This window comes from Ictalurus punctatus, chromosome 1 (genome assembly GCF_001660625.3).
Source record: "Ictalurus punctatus breed USDA103 chromosome 1, Coco_2.0, whole genome shotgun sequence".
Classification (NCBI taxonomy): Eukaryota; Metazoa; Chordata; class Actinopteri; order Siluriformes; family Ictaluridae; genus Ictalurus; species Ictalurus punctatus.
Genome location: NC_030416.2, coordinates 10,840,394 through 10,854,561, shown reverse-complemented (window position 1 = coordinate 10,854,561; position 14,168 = coordinate 10,840,394). Strand labels below are relative to the sequence as shown.

Sequence of the window (14,168 nt, the reverse complement as noted above, 5' to 3'; positions counted from 1 at the left end):
GTTCACATATTCTCTGAGACAATCCCTTACAGTGATCAAATAGGCCATTCCAGCCTCATAAACATGCTTAGGATGAACATCAAAGAGCTTTTAGATAAAAGTGTGTTGCTGTTGTACTGGTAGCTAGTATTAATTAGTCCTTTTTTTTCATAAAGTTGTGGCTTGTTGCCTACCAACAATTACCAACAAATGTTTTACATTAAAATGTGTTCTTTGTGTGCTATCACACTTGTACCTACCCAGATAACTACTCAGTAATACTGTGTGGTTAAGTGTTATTGCATAGCAAGGCATACAGTTACATAGAAGTCAGTATGCAAGAACATCTATTTTTCGAGCTAGATAGCCATCTTCTTGGCTTTTAAACTATTTTGTTTCATTAGTCTTACTATGGGGTTTTTTACTGATCAGGACCTAGTAGAAGAAGAAGCCTTTATTGGTCACATGTACATTACAGCACAATGAAATTCTTTTCTTCGCATATCCCAGCTTGTTAGGAAGTTGGGGTCAGAGCATAAGGTCAGCCATGATACGGCACCCCTGAGGCCCAAGGGCCCAGCAGTGGCCACTTGGCAGTGAACCCCTGACCTTCTGCTCAGTAAGCCAGAGCCTTAACCATTGAGCCACCACTGCGCTGATTGTTCACCCTTTTTGTGTAAACAATCTACCTGAGAACACTTGCTACTGTTTAAGGACATTCTTGCAAGGCCTTTTAATGTTATGTAGTTATAAACCTTAGTCCCAAATTTCACAAAGATAAGAAACATAACAACATATTACAAAATCCGGATAATATGCTATGCTATTACTAATGATATACAGATGTGTGCAAATGTCTTTTCAAAAGTTTCAGTATATGAAGTAAATTATTATAAACAGCAGTCATAAAATCAAATATTTGGCTGATCACCCTTTGCCCCTTTGCCTTTAAAATGCCTCTTATCTATATTATCATGTTATTTAATAAGGAAATTGGCTGGTAAGTTGTTCCAACATATCACAGTTCTGCCGAACCCTTTGCCTGTCTCATGTGTTTCGGTTTCTGCATATAAAACCAGACCGCCCCAGTTAAAAATGTTTTATCTGAAAAGTTGTTAATATTAGTTAATATTGTCCTTTGTTTAACATGCATTTAATTAATTAATTGTTCAGACCTACCATACTGTGCAAATGTTTAGGCACCCTATTTTGTTTGGTACAAAACAAATGACTTATGACTTCTACATTATCACGCAGGTACAAAAAAACGTTTTAGCTCGCCAAACATTAGTTTTCTAGCACAAAATTAAATGTTACAGAAAAATGTTTGTATGAAGGCGGCTGAGTTTTGCTACGAAATTAAACAGCAGTAAATGCCTAATATAATTTCTACCTTGTTTAACCTTGATATTACTGCATAATAATTGTAACAGCGTTATAATAAAGAAGTAAGGATGAAGCTCAAGCTATAATGGAGGACGTTCCAAATGTTATTAAAAAACTAGGAAGCGACAGTGTAAAAGTATATGAATATACTATTGTTTAAATATATAAATATACGAATTATAAATCCGGTTATAGGTCTTATGATAACATATTATTCTGAAGAATGATGTGGGAAAAAAATAGATTCGTTGTGGTCTTAAATCTTCAAATCTTCTAATGACATGGAATAATTATTCACACAGACTATTACTCTTACTATTACGATTATATATTAAATATATGTAAACTGACTACTGACACTAAACCCACAGAGAGCATACACATCAGCACCACTTTTGTATTTGAATCTCTGCAGCAGTTGTATGTATTTTACCTTGAGTCATTGACAGCGACAGCAGATTATATATATATACATATATATATATATATATATATATATATATATATATATATATATATATATATATATATATATATTCTGCTCCACGACAATATGTGCAAATCCTTTATTTTTTGCATAATTGTTGCAATATGGCTACCCTAATAATGTTATGGCTTTCAGCTACGTTGTGAGAATCACGTTTACTGCTCTTTACAGTAAACATTTAATTTCATTATTTTGAAGGCATCTTTGCTCTGCAGCATTTCTTTGCATGTGCCTAAAACCTTTGTACAGTGCTGTACATGGCTGTTCATGATCAGAGAGAAACTGCACAAATTGGTCATGTAGCAACTTTATTCTAACTTAGTAACAAACACATTATCTGGCACATTAAAATACATGATTATGTGCGAGAAATCGTGGCTAATATTATATGTCAAAAAATGATAGTCAAAAACAAATGTATGCATGTAATAATATATAAGAAAAAATCCTCAAATATATAACAAAAAAAAGACATGTTCTCTCACGGGTTCTCTCCTTCCCTCCCCCTTTCACACGTGCACACACACACACACACACAATTTTTTTTCATGGAAAAACATATTTAGCTTTCATGCAGCCCTATAAAATTGTAGGAAGTGAAAAGCTTGGCAAGTGTTCTGTTTAACTGGAAGTACACCAGTAGCAGTCTCTCTCTCTCTCTCTCTCTCTCTCTCTCTCACACACACACACACACACGCACAATATTTCACTGTCCAAGATGCCTGTGAAAGGAGAACGTGGACATTCTTATTTAGTCATTTTAAGAAATATGCCGTTGAACTAGACCACTGTTTATCTGTATCTGACTGCCTTACCTTCCGTTATGGTAGTACATTACCATGTAAAAGTCTTTTTTCAAGTGAAATTGTTGAGCAAAGATGCCTTCAAAATAATATGATGAAAAGTTTCTATATTAAATAAATTACTAAAAATAGTAGGAGACAGTAAAAAAAAAAAAAAAACAAAAAACAAAAAAAGCTAATCAATGTTTGGCTGACCTTGGCTTTAAAATTTGCTTCGGATTTCTTATGTACATTTTTGTACGGGAAATCGGTTCTTCTTGAAAGTCTCACTTGTTTCTGTTTTTTCAGGTAAAACAACACAACCCCAATAATGTATTGTTTAATCTGGAGAGTGGTCATATCTTCCTTTCTTTAATCCATCCATTATCTACACCACTTATCCATGCTGGGTTGCAGGGAGCCTGGGGCCTATCCCAGGGGGCATGGGGCGGGAAACACCCTGGACAGGGTGCCAATCCATCACAGGACACACACACATTCACACACTGCCGGCACTTCTGGACATGCCAATCAGTATACAATGCATGTCTTTGGACTGGAGGGAGGTAAATGGAGTACCCAGAGGAAACCCCTGAAGCAGGGGGAGAACATGTAAACTCCACACACACACACACAGGGCTGTAGGGGGAATCGAACCCTCAACCCTGGAGGTGTGAGGCAAACGCGCTAACCACTAAGCCACCGTGCCCCTCCTTCCTTTCTTTAACGGCACACAGAAATTCTTTATGCATGTTTATGCATCAAAATTATACACTTTTCCAACGCACATAAATGAAACACACACACAGACGCACACACAAACAGACGCACACACACAAACACAATGGTGCGTTTGTGAATCAACTACAGCTGCTTTTACCGACAACCTTTTGACTTCATATCAAAGTGAACATGAGTGTATTGTATTACATATGATACAAATACAGTGCGGGGAAATAAGTATTGGACGAGTCAACATTTTGTTCATTAAATGAAGTTATGTGTAATAAAGTGGAATGACTCAGGAAAAAAATTTTTGAACACGCTAAGAAAAAGCAGTTCTCAAAGGCAAGGTAAGGCAAGGAACCAGCTGAAATCCATAAGTAATTAGAAAGTAATTATACCTCCTATCTGTGCAAATTAATATCAGCTGGGTTAGTAAATTGATGGTCTATAAAAAGGCTTTTCGTTACCAAGGTGTCACACAAGAAACATATCATGATGGGAAAAAGCAAAGAGCTCTCCCAAGACCTTCACAACCTTATTGTTGGGAAACGTATTGATGGAATCGGATACAGACGTATTTCAAAACTGCTGAATCCTCCAGTAAGCACCATTGGGGCCGTTATCCGCAAGTGGAAACAACATCACTCGTTCATCAACCGGCCACGCACAGGAGCTCCTCACAAGATTTCTGACCAGGGAGTCAGAAGAATAGTCAGAAGAGTAGCCCAAAGGCAAGGACCACTCGGAAAGAGCTCCAGAAACACTTGGAGGCGGCAGGTGCCATCGTCACAGAGAAAACAATAGGCAATGCACTCCACTGCTCACGCTCACCCGCAAGACTCCATTACTAAAGAAAAGGCATGTTGAAGCTTGTTTAAAGTTCGCTACAACTCATTTGGACAAGCCTATGAAATACTGGGAGAGTGTAGTCTGGTCAGACGAGAGCAAAATGTAACTTTTTGGCTGTCATACTACACACCATGTTTGGAGAAGAAATGGTTGGCTATGCCAACAGTGCAGTTTGGAGGTGGAAGCATCATGGTGTGGGGCTGTTTTGCATCACATGGTACTGGCAGACTTCATATAATTATATTTGAAGGAACGATGAATGGAGCCCCTTACCGGGAGATTCTTGAGAAGAATCTGCTGATATCCACCAGGAGGATGAAGATGAGACGTGGGTGGAGCTTCCAGCAGGACAACGATCCAAAGCATACAGCAAAGGAAACTCTCAATTGGTTTCAGAGAAAAAAATGAAGGTGTTAGACTGGCCCAGTCAATCACCTGACTCAAATCCAATTGAACTAGATTTAAAGACAATATGTTTAGAAGAATGGGCCGAAATCACACTTGAATACTGCGGCCCATTAATTTCTTCATACAGGAAGCGTCTTGAAGCTCTCATTACAAACAAAGGCTTCTCCACTAAGAATTCAATAAATTTCAGTTAGCGTGCTCAATACTTTTTTCCCGTGTCATTCCACTTTATTACACATAACTTCATTTATGGACTTTAATGTTGTTAATTCTTTATATTTGCAGATTTCTTGAGTTAATACTGATGTCCAGTGGAAATTTTAATGTGAATGTCCTCATTGGAAATATATTTACTGAAAAAAAAAAAAAAATGTTGACACGTTCGCTACTAATTTCCCCCACTGTATGTATTACATAACTATAAGCCATACTACATACAGCCCAAACCTGACATGTCCCCTCCAAGGTGTAAAGACAGTGACTCTGGAATTGAAGTCTGGCTCTTGTGATATACAAGTTATAAGTACTGCAGTTTTACTAATCATTATTTTTAACAATCATTTTTCAAGCTGACTTCCTATTTTTGAAACGCCAGTCTGAGATCTAAAAAATACAACAAGATATTCTAAGCTGGTCAGAATGTGTGAAGCTTTGAGTGAACCAGAAAAGCAAAGGTGAGATGCAGGAAATGACCGGAAAAAAAAAAAAAAAATTCCAGAACCAAAACACAGCGTGTGTCACATTACAATTCATGTTATAGTTACTGGAGAATGACTGAAAGCAAAGTGCAAGAAAGAATTTATATGCCTATCTGAAAGATATCTCCATCCTATATGTTTGTTTACATTACGATATAACACTGATATCAGAGCTTTGAGCATCGTTGTTACCTCATACTTATCTGATCCTGACATCCTCACAGTGACCCTCTCGCTTCTCTGCAGGCTTCTGCTGCCAAGATCTGCAAAATGTCACTGGCTTTAAGGAGACATGGATTTCAATCATTTGTGACCAGGGTTCATGCGCAGGACGTGTGTAAAATCTGTTCTGATACTGACTTCAGGTCACTAACGCATCTGTGCATGCTTAATCGCTTCGTTTTCTGATGAAGTGGTTTTTTTTTAAAAAAAACAACAACTTGTGTTTAATAACTACTGTTGTTATTTGTTCATTTAAGGATGCTTGTTTTCCCTCAACAGCAGTAAATGCCTAATATCATTTCTACCTTATTTAACCTTGATATTACTGCATAATAATTGTAACAGCGTTATAATAAAGAAGTAAGGATGAAGCTCAAGCTATAATGGAGGACGTTCCAAACCTGCATGTTATTTAAAACTAGGAAGCGACAGTGTAAAAGTATATCAATATACTATTGTTTAAATATATAAATATACGAATTATAAATCCGGTTATAGATCTTATGATAAAATATTATTATGAAGAATGATATGGAAAAAAATAGATTAATCTTTTAATGACATGGAATAATTATTCACACAGACTATTACTCTTACTATTATGATTATATCTTAAATATATATAAACTTGACTACTGATACTAAACCCACAGAGAGCATACACATCAGCACCACTTTTGTATTTGAATCTCTGCAGCAGTTGTATTTATTTTACCTTGAGTCATTAACAGCGACAACTATTCTTGAATATATATATATATATATATATATATATATATATATATATATATATTATATATATATACACACACACACACTCTCTATATATCTCTCTATCTATCTATCTATCTATATATATATATATATATATGTGTGTGTGTGTGTGTGTGTGAATGTGTGTGTGTGTGTGTGTGTGAGTGAATGTGTGTGTGTGTGTATATATATATATATATATATATATATATATGTGTGTGTGTGTGTGTGTGTGTGTGTGTATATATATATATATATATATATATATATATATATATATGTGTGTGTGTGTGTGTGTGAGTGAATGTGTGTGTGTGTATATATATATATATATATATATATATATATATATATATATATATATATATATATTCTGCTCCACAACAATATGTGCAAATCCTTTATTTTTTGCATAAAATGACTTGCACTTGGTCCATGTGCTTGACAAAATATAAAGTAAATATAAAGAAATAACGCACACTGTAATTATTCCGAATCCGCACTTCGAAATCACTCGCCATCAAAAAAGATTTGGACATGTTGTGTGTTTGAGCATCGAACGCTGACTGTGTGGTGTGGTGTGTGTGTGAGTGTGTGTGTGTGTGTGTGTGTGTGTATGGGTGCATCAGTGTGTCTACTTTGGACACAACAAATCACCCCCCCCACCCCCACCCCCGCCGAAGTGTTTCATATAATTGTAGTTCTTTTTCAGATACGCCATACAGCTTACTGACACACACTATATGTTAGTCTGTATACAAGATGTTACTCCAGGTGTTACATGTTGGGAAAGAGACATATATATATAAAAAAAAAACATTTTAAAAAGGAGGCCTGTGTTGAACTGAGGCAAGGTTATGATTACGGTTACAGAACTGACTACTTACTCACATCAACAGTTTGACTACAGTGTCAACACAGTGGGTGTCCGTTTCATGTCCTGATTCCTACATCCTATATTAAATGCATGAAAATCCCTGACCTCGGCTGCACGAGCATACGACGCAGAATTGGCTGGTTTATCAGCACGCACGCACGCACACACACAGAGCAGTCATCAGTGGACACATGAATTACCTTTAAGTGAATTAATCAGCCCGTGCTGTGGTCGGTTATAAAGGATTTACAAAGATGTTCAACAATTACAGAAAGTCCAAATAAATGCCATAAAAATATCTGACCTTAAGGACTAATCTTGCAGCTCAGGATTTATTTATAAATAAATAAATAACCTAATATGGGCAGAGCATGATATCCATAATGTACTATCATCATTTCATGTAGTATTTTATCAAAATTGTCCCCTGGTCACTTATTCACGGTGCACACACGTGCAGCACACAACACACAAACTGTTTTGTTGTTGTTGTTGTTTTTAAACTATGATGGCCAGAATGCACAGGCCAGACTTCACACTTATCTTTCAAGAGGAAATAAAATACATGTAAAGGGGACAGAGCTGCACTTCCTTTCTGCCAACTTACTATGGTGCGAGCATACTGAACCCAAAAACGAATGCTGATAGTGTGTTTCCTGACTGCTCCTTCAGAACACACACACACACACACACACACACACACTACGCAGCAACACAAGGAACACAGGAACCGTCACTGTAATCACAACACCTCCATGCTGTGCTTGTCAACATCGAAAGTAACTCTAAAATTAAATATCAACTGAGCCCTGTGTGTGTGTGTGTGTGTGTGTGTGTGTGTGTGTGTGTGTGTGCGTTTGCACTACAGATCAGCACGTACACCAAAAATGCATTTTGGGGCATGGAGCAGGGTACAGAGCTGCAGTAGTGCGGGTTTTTTCCTGAACTGGAGCATGCACGGGTGCTCCATAGCCACCTTTCCACCGCATCTCTTTATTTATTACTAAGTCGATCAATTTCGAGATCTAGACTAGTCTCCTGCAAACTATGCATGGCCCGGGTCAATTTCAAAACTGCTACTACACTCATTTCTTGCATGCCCATCTATTACCCCATAATTATGGATTAAAAAGAATCACCAGGTGACCTGAGACTCAAGATGTGACGCATTGGAGATCAACTTTCCCCACACTCCGAAGTCCAGCGTCACCTCCTGAACCTTTCTCGGCCCTCGACGTCTAACCAGAGCGTAAGCCCTGCACAACTACAGACAGCAGCAGACCAGTACGGAGCATGTGTGTGTGTGTGTGTGTGTGTGTGTGTGTGTGACATAACTGAGACCATCGTTCCCCAACGTTCTCCGAGCACCGTGACTCAACAGCCACCATCGACCACGGACGCACGTCACGTGTTAATCCGACACGGCTGATAACGAGCAAAAAGGTCCTGAAGGTTGATTACAAAATGGGGGCGTGGGGGGGGGAGCGAGAGAGGGAGAGATAGAGGGAGAGAGAGAGAGAGAGAGAGAAACAAACAGCTGCTCGTTGCCTTTCGATCTTATTTATTTATATTTATTTATTTATTTATTTTTATGAAGGCAGAGCAAGGCGATCGTTATGGAGACACTGCTCACACCACACTGCAGAATGCATATGGCTTGCACGCGGCATATTCACATGCATCTGTCTTAAGGGATAGAAAGGAGGGACATGGGAAGAAGAAGAAGAAAAAGAAGTAGAAGAAGAAAAGAATGCGCCCTGACAGTCACAGCAGAAAGCCTTGGAATAACTGTGTGTGTGTGTGTGTGTGTGTGTGTGTGTGTGTGTGTGTGTGTGTGTGTGTGTGTGAGAGAGATTTCTATTCATAATTACTAATACTGCCAGGATTAAAAGTATTTCAATGCATTATATATATATATATATATATATATATATATATATATATATATATATATATAATTTATTTACTCACTTTGAGGATGTCTGTTACTGTTAGATACATCTGGCCCTAGTGAACTAAAAATATAAAGTAAAGCATTTGCTTGCATGTTGGTAGCAGTGCAATGTGTTTTCCCCTCTTATATAAATATTTAAAACACAAACGCACGCACGCGCGCACACACACACACACACACTACTAAAGCGTCAGATTGCGCAGCACAGCGTCGTAGTACTACAGCTCCTTTCCCAATGTCACAGGAATAGTGCATGGGCAAATAAGGGGATTTCCAAAAAGAATTCATCCTTGTAAACATTAAACACAAGCAAAGCTAATGTTTAAAACGGCGTGTGGTGTTCCTGAGTGTCAGTGTGTGTGTGTGTGTGTGTGTGTGTGTGTGTGTGTGTGTGTGTACCAGACAGACAGTGCACACAGCACAGCGCCTCCGTGCACGTAGTAAAGTTGCAAATGATGTTTATGCAACGCGTCGCCGGTGTAGATCAGCTCCTGAGCAGCTCCTGAGAAGAAGCTTTCCGGAAAATATGTGTCTTTAACTACGGTGTCATGTCACTGGACTGATTTGGCGCCGTGACATGACGTGTATATGCCTAGTAAATGTAGCGTCTGAGAGTCAAGCCGCGTACAGTGCAGCGCGCTCTGTGCGTAAAGGCTGAGCGTCGAGTAGAGCCGCCGGTGCAGGACGTTCACGCGCGCGGAGACGGGGGAGTCATTTCAGCACCAACCGCGCGCTTTACTTGTTCTCGAGCTCGCTCCTAACGCTGGCTTTCAACATTGGACAAAGTTTAAACTGCATCCCCACCCCCTCCTTCACCTCCTTCACCTCCCTGTCTTCTCTTCTCTTCTCGGTTGAAAAACACTCAGACACCCCCTCCCCCAAACAAACAAACAAACAAACAAACAAACAAATCCACATCCATTATAAACCGTCTTACGTTAATCAACTCACCCGAAAAACCAGAAGAAACACTCGCGGTACAAAACTGTTAGCAAGCCGAGGTGTCTTCTTCTTCATTTACCAAGTCGTGTCCAGCGGTCCGTCTGTAAACGTTCTGCCTGTAACCGACATTTTAACTTTTCGACTTCATCCGTTAAAACATATCTCTTCCTCCCCACAGGAACTCAGAGGCACTGGGAGAAGAAAAAAAAAACTAACTCTCCGCGTCCCTTTTCCACTACAGTCACAAAATGGTGAATGAACCACTAACAGCTGGGCGGCTCGACCAATCAGAGCGCGCCGACGCGTACAGTAACCTATAGGCGCGCGAGTAAAAACTACGGGGCGGTCCAAGTTGTCAAAGTAGCCGTGAGTGACGTGGGGTGAGAGCCAATAGAAAAGCTTGCCGGCGCCTTGTCCAGAAGTGTACAGTATCCAGTAAAAGCGCTGGGAACCATAGGAACAGAAAGTAGGCGGGCACAAGGGAGGTGTTGAGGACGCGTTAGCCAATGGCACGCCGCGTGAGATTCCCGTCGCTCTGCCTAATAGCGGGGCAATGTTTACAGCGCAGTGTGTGTGTGTGTGTGTGTGTGTGTGTGTGTGTGTGTGAGATTTTTCTTTGCACTTAAATGTGCACCTCTTAAAATGAACACCCGAGTGTATTAAACTTACCTGTAATCTATATCATTTTTAACAGTAATGAGTTAAACAGTCAAAATATGAGTGTGATTTTAAAAAATAAATAAATAACTAAAAGCGTCCGAAACTGTTCAGGAAGCCATATTTTCTTAAAAACAACTCTGTTTTTATGAGCGCTAAAGCCATCGAGATCACTTTGACTTTCTCCTCCTTGCTCTCGATTTTTTCCCCCTCAAGTCTTGCTCTCTTTTTCTCTCAGCAACAGACCCTCGCCTTCGTATCCGCCATCCAATCGCGTTGCCGGGTTCCATTGGCGCTGACGTCGGCGACGCTTTGCTCCGCCTCTTCTATACAATCTCAGCTGGAGGTTTTGTTGACGTCACCTTGCCGAACAACGATTGGCGAGATGGTCGAGTCCTCCAGCCAATCAGCGAACAGAGCGGTGAAGTCATCACGCATGTTGCCACCAGCTGGCCGGTGTGGGCGTGGTCTTGCGTACTCGCTTAACCCCACTGCCTGACTAATAGTAGAAATGCTATGGAGCTTGTGAGCGGTGAAGATCCCTCATTTAAAAGAAAGTTCACAAACTTTCTATGCAGTTATTACAAAGTGCTGTATTTAATTATACCTGTTGGATGTGGACTTCTTGTATATGTTTCTTATATATTTGCTACAAATGAGTAGATCAGAAAATGCATGCTATTTCACGTCAGATATCAGATATAAAGTATAAATGCACAAGCCATATGAAGATCAGACGTGAAACGCTTACAAGTGATAGAGTTCCAGTTACATAATCTCTTTTCGTACACACAAGCTTGACCTGAGGCGCCACCTGCCGTTTGCTCATCACTCAGCACTCTTTTGTCATTATTCGTAGTAAGCAAACTGGGGAAGTATGGTTTTCCTAGGTTTCTTAGTTAAACCTAACACAGGAAAAAGAGGTCAACACACACACACACACACACACACACACACACACACACACACAGTTGGTACTTAACAAGTTCAAGGATCTACCATCAAATAATATCAACAAGGCATTAAAAAAAGAAAGAAAGTCTTGATTCATTAAACGTTCGCCTCACACCTCCAGGGTCGGGGGTTCGATTCCCACCTCTGCATTGTGTGCGGAGTTTGCATGTTCTCCCCGTGCTGCGGGGGTTTCCTCCGGGTTCTCCGGTTTCCTCCCTCAGTCCAAAGACATGCATGGTAGGTTGATTGGCGTGTCCAAAGGGTCCATAGTGTATGAATGTTTGTGCGAATGATTGTGCACTGCGATGGATTGGCACTCTGTCCAGGGTGTACCCCGCCTTGTGCACGATGCTCCCTGGGATAGGCTCACGTTTCCCCACGACCTTGTAGCATAAGTGGTATAGAAAATGGATGGATGGATTCACTATATTAAACCATCCCCTAGGCCTAATCTAGCTATATAGTCAGTTTATGCTCTACACGCTCACATTCTAGTATCAGAAATATGCATTTTCTCTGAAATTAGAAAAATTCTGAAATACTTTGTCATATAAAGATTTCCCCCACTCACCTGAGCTATATCGAATATCGACCTGCTAAAGACCAACCCAGTTAGCAGACAGAGGAATTCCAGACCTCATATGGATAAGGTTAAGCACTTAATGTTTGTAGACATCACAATCCATATGTGCTTGTTGGAACATCCAATTCCAGATTTAATAACCTCCACTCTTCTGGGAAGGCTTTCCAATAGATTTTGGAGCATGACTGTCAGGATTTGCCCATTCAGCCCATAAGCATTAGTGAGGTCAGGCAGTGATGTTAAGGGAGGAGACCTAGTGCACAGTGAGCATTCCAGTTCATCCAAAAAGTGTTCAGTGGGGTTGAGGTCAGGACTCTGTGCAGGGCACCCGAATTCCTCCACTCTAACCTTGGCAAGCCACGTCCTCATGAACCTCGCTTTGTGCAAAGGGGCATTGTCATGCTGAAAGAGGGTTGGGTTTCTTAGTTCCACTGAAAGGAAATTGTAATTCCACAGCATACAAAGACGTCCTATACAATTGTGTGCTTCCAACTTTGTGGCAACAGTTTGGGCAAGGCCCACATATGGGTATGATGGTCAGGTGTATAAAAACATTGCGTCATATAGTGTACATTAGAGAATTAAAATAAAAAATAAAAAGCTTTTTTAAATCTGCATCAAAAAGGACCAGCACACAAATAATGATCGTGTTTCAAAAGTGTCCCAGCTGTATGTTCCTCAGCGGAGCTTCCTCGCCGTATTATTCCCGAGACATGCCATGCACCGTTTCCTAAATGAGATGTTCTTTCTCATTGAAGCATCACTTAAGTGAATTCACCTATAGTGTTTTGACTTGTTGCCCAGCTATTTCCACCATATAACAGATCTGCACATACACAAAATTGATTATATTGAATTATTATTTTTAATTAAAACATTATAGAATGTCCGGCCTACATCGCACGCTTAAATGTTGATATTTTAGCCTGGATTCGACTTCTCATGTAGCTGTTTATCAAGCAAGGCATATTTTAATTGACTTTCATACAAGTGTTTTATTAACTTAATTAAGAGAAGAAATTTTCTATTTGTGCTTTTTATATTCTGTCATTTATTGGAGTTTGTTTGTTTTTTTTTTATACCGTATGCTTACATCATGCAAAGACTTCCTGTATATCACTGATCTAGAAGACTCCTGTATTAAGAATGTGGCTTAGTGGTTAGCACATTCGCCTGACACCTCCAGGGTGGGGGGTTTGAGTCCCGCTGGGGCCCTGTGTGTGTGGGGTTTGCATGGGTTTTCTCTGGTTACTCTGGTTTCCTCCCGCAGTCCAAAGACATTCATGGTAGGCTGATTGGTGTGTGTGAGTGTGTATGTGATGGTGCCCGATGCTCCCTGGGATAGGCTCCAGGTTCCCCGTGACCCTGAAAAGGAGTAAGTGGTAGAAGATGGATGGATGCTAAAGAAGCTATGGTCGAAGAATCAAGGAGGCATCAGTTAGAGCTTTGGGACAACCCCAAATGTAGATTCCGATAGGTTTATTGTTATAGTTCTGGGCCAGCTTGATTAAGGAACAGCTTTTCCCCAAGGACCATCACTATAATGAATCAAAAAGTAGCAGCAAGGATTGCGTTCTGTCACTGTTAATTGAAATACTGGTCATCTACTAGTTTGGTGCACTATCATACACTATATGGCCAAAATTATGTGGTTCTTCCTGCAACAGATGCCATAAAGGTTTAAGCACACAATTTTCCAGAATGTTTTTGTATGCTGTAGCATTAAGATTTTACCTTCACAACTAAGTGGTCCCAAACCTGTTCCAGCATGATAACACACCTGTACACAAAGGCGAGATTCATGAAGCTATGGTTTGCCAAAGCTGGAGTGGAAGACCTTGACTGGCCTGCACAGAGCCCTGAACTCAACCCCACCGAACACCTGTGATATGAATTTGGATTGACGACCGT

At 40.0% G+C, this 14,168-nt stretch overlaps 1 protein-coding gene across 3 annotated transcripts in view; it reads right to left on the bottom strand.

Moving 5' to 3' along the window:
- Positions 1 to 10,316, bottom strand: part of cicb (capicua transcriptional repressor b) — a 56,212-nt gene extending 45,896 nt beyond the window's left edge. For all 3 annotated transcript variants that reach the window (XM_017469552.3, XM_017469559.3, XM_017469568.3), the window contains exon 1: positions 10,073 to 10,316. The gene's annotated coding sequence lies outside the window, so the exon portion shown is untranslated. The remainder of the gene's footprint in view (positions 1 to 10,072) is intronic.
- Positions 10,317 to 14,168: the final 3,852 nt, after the last annotated feature.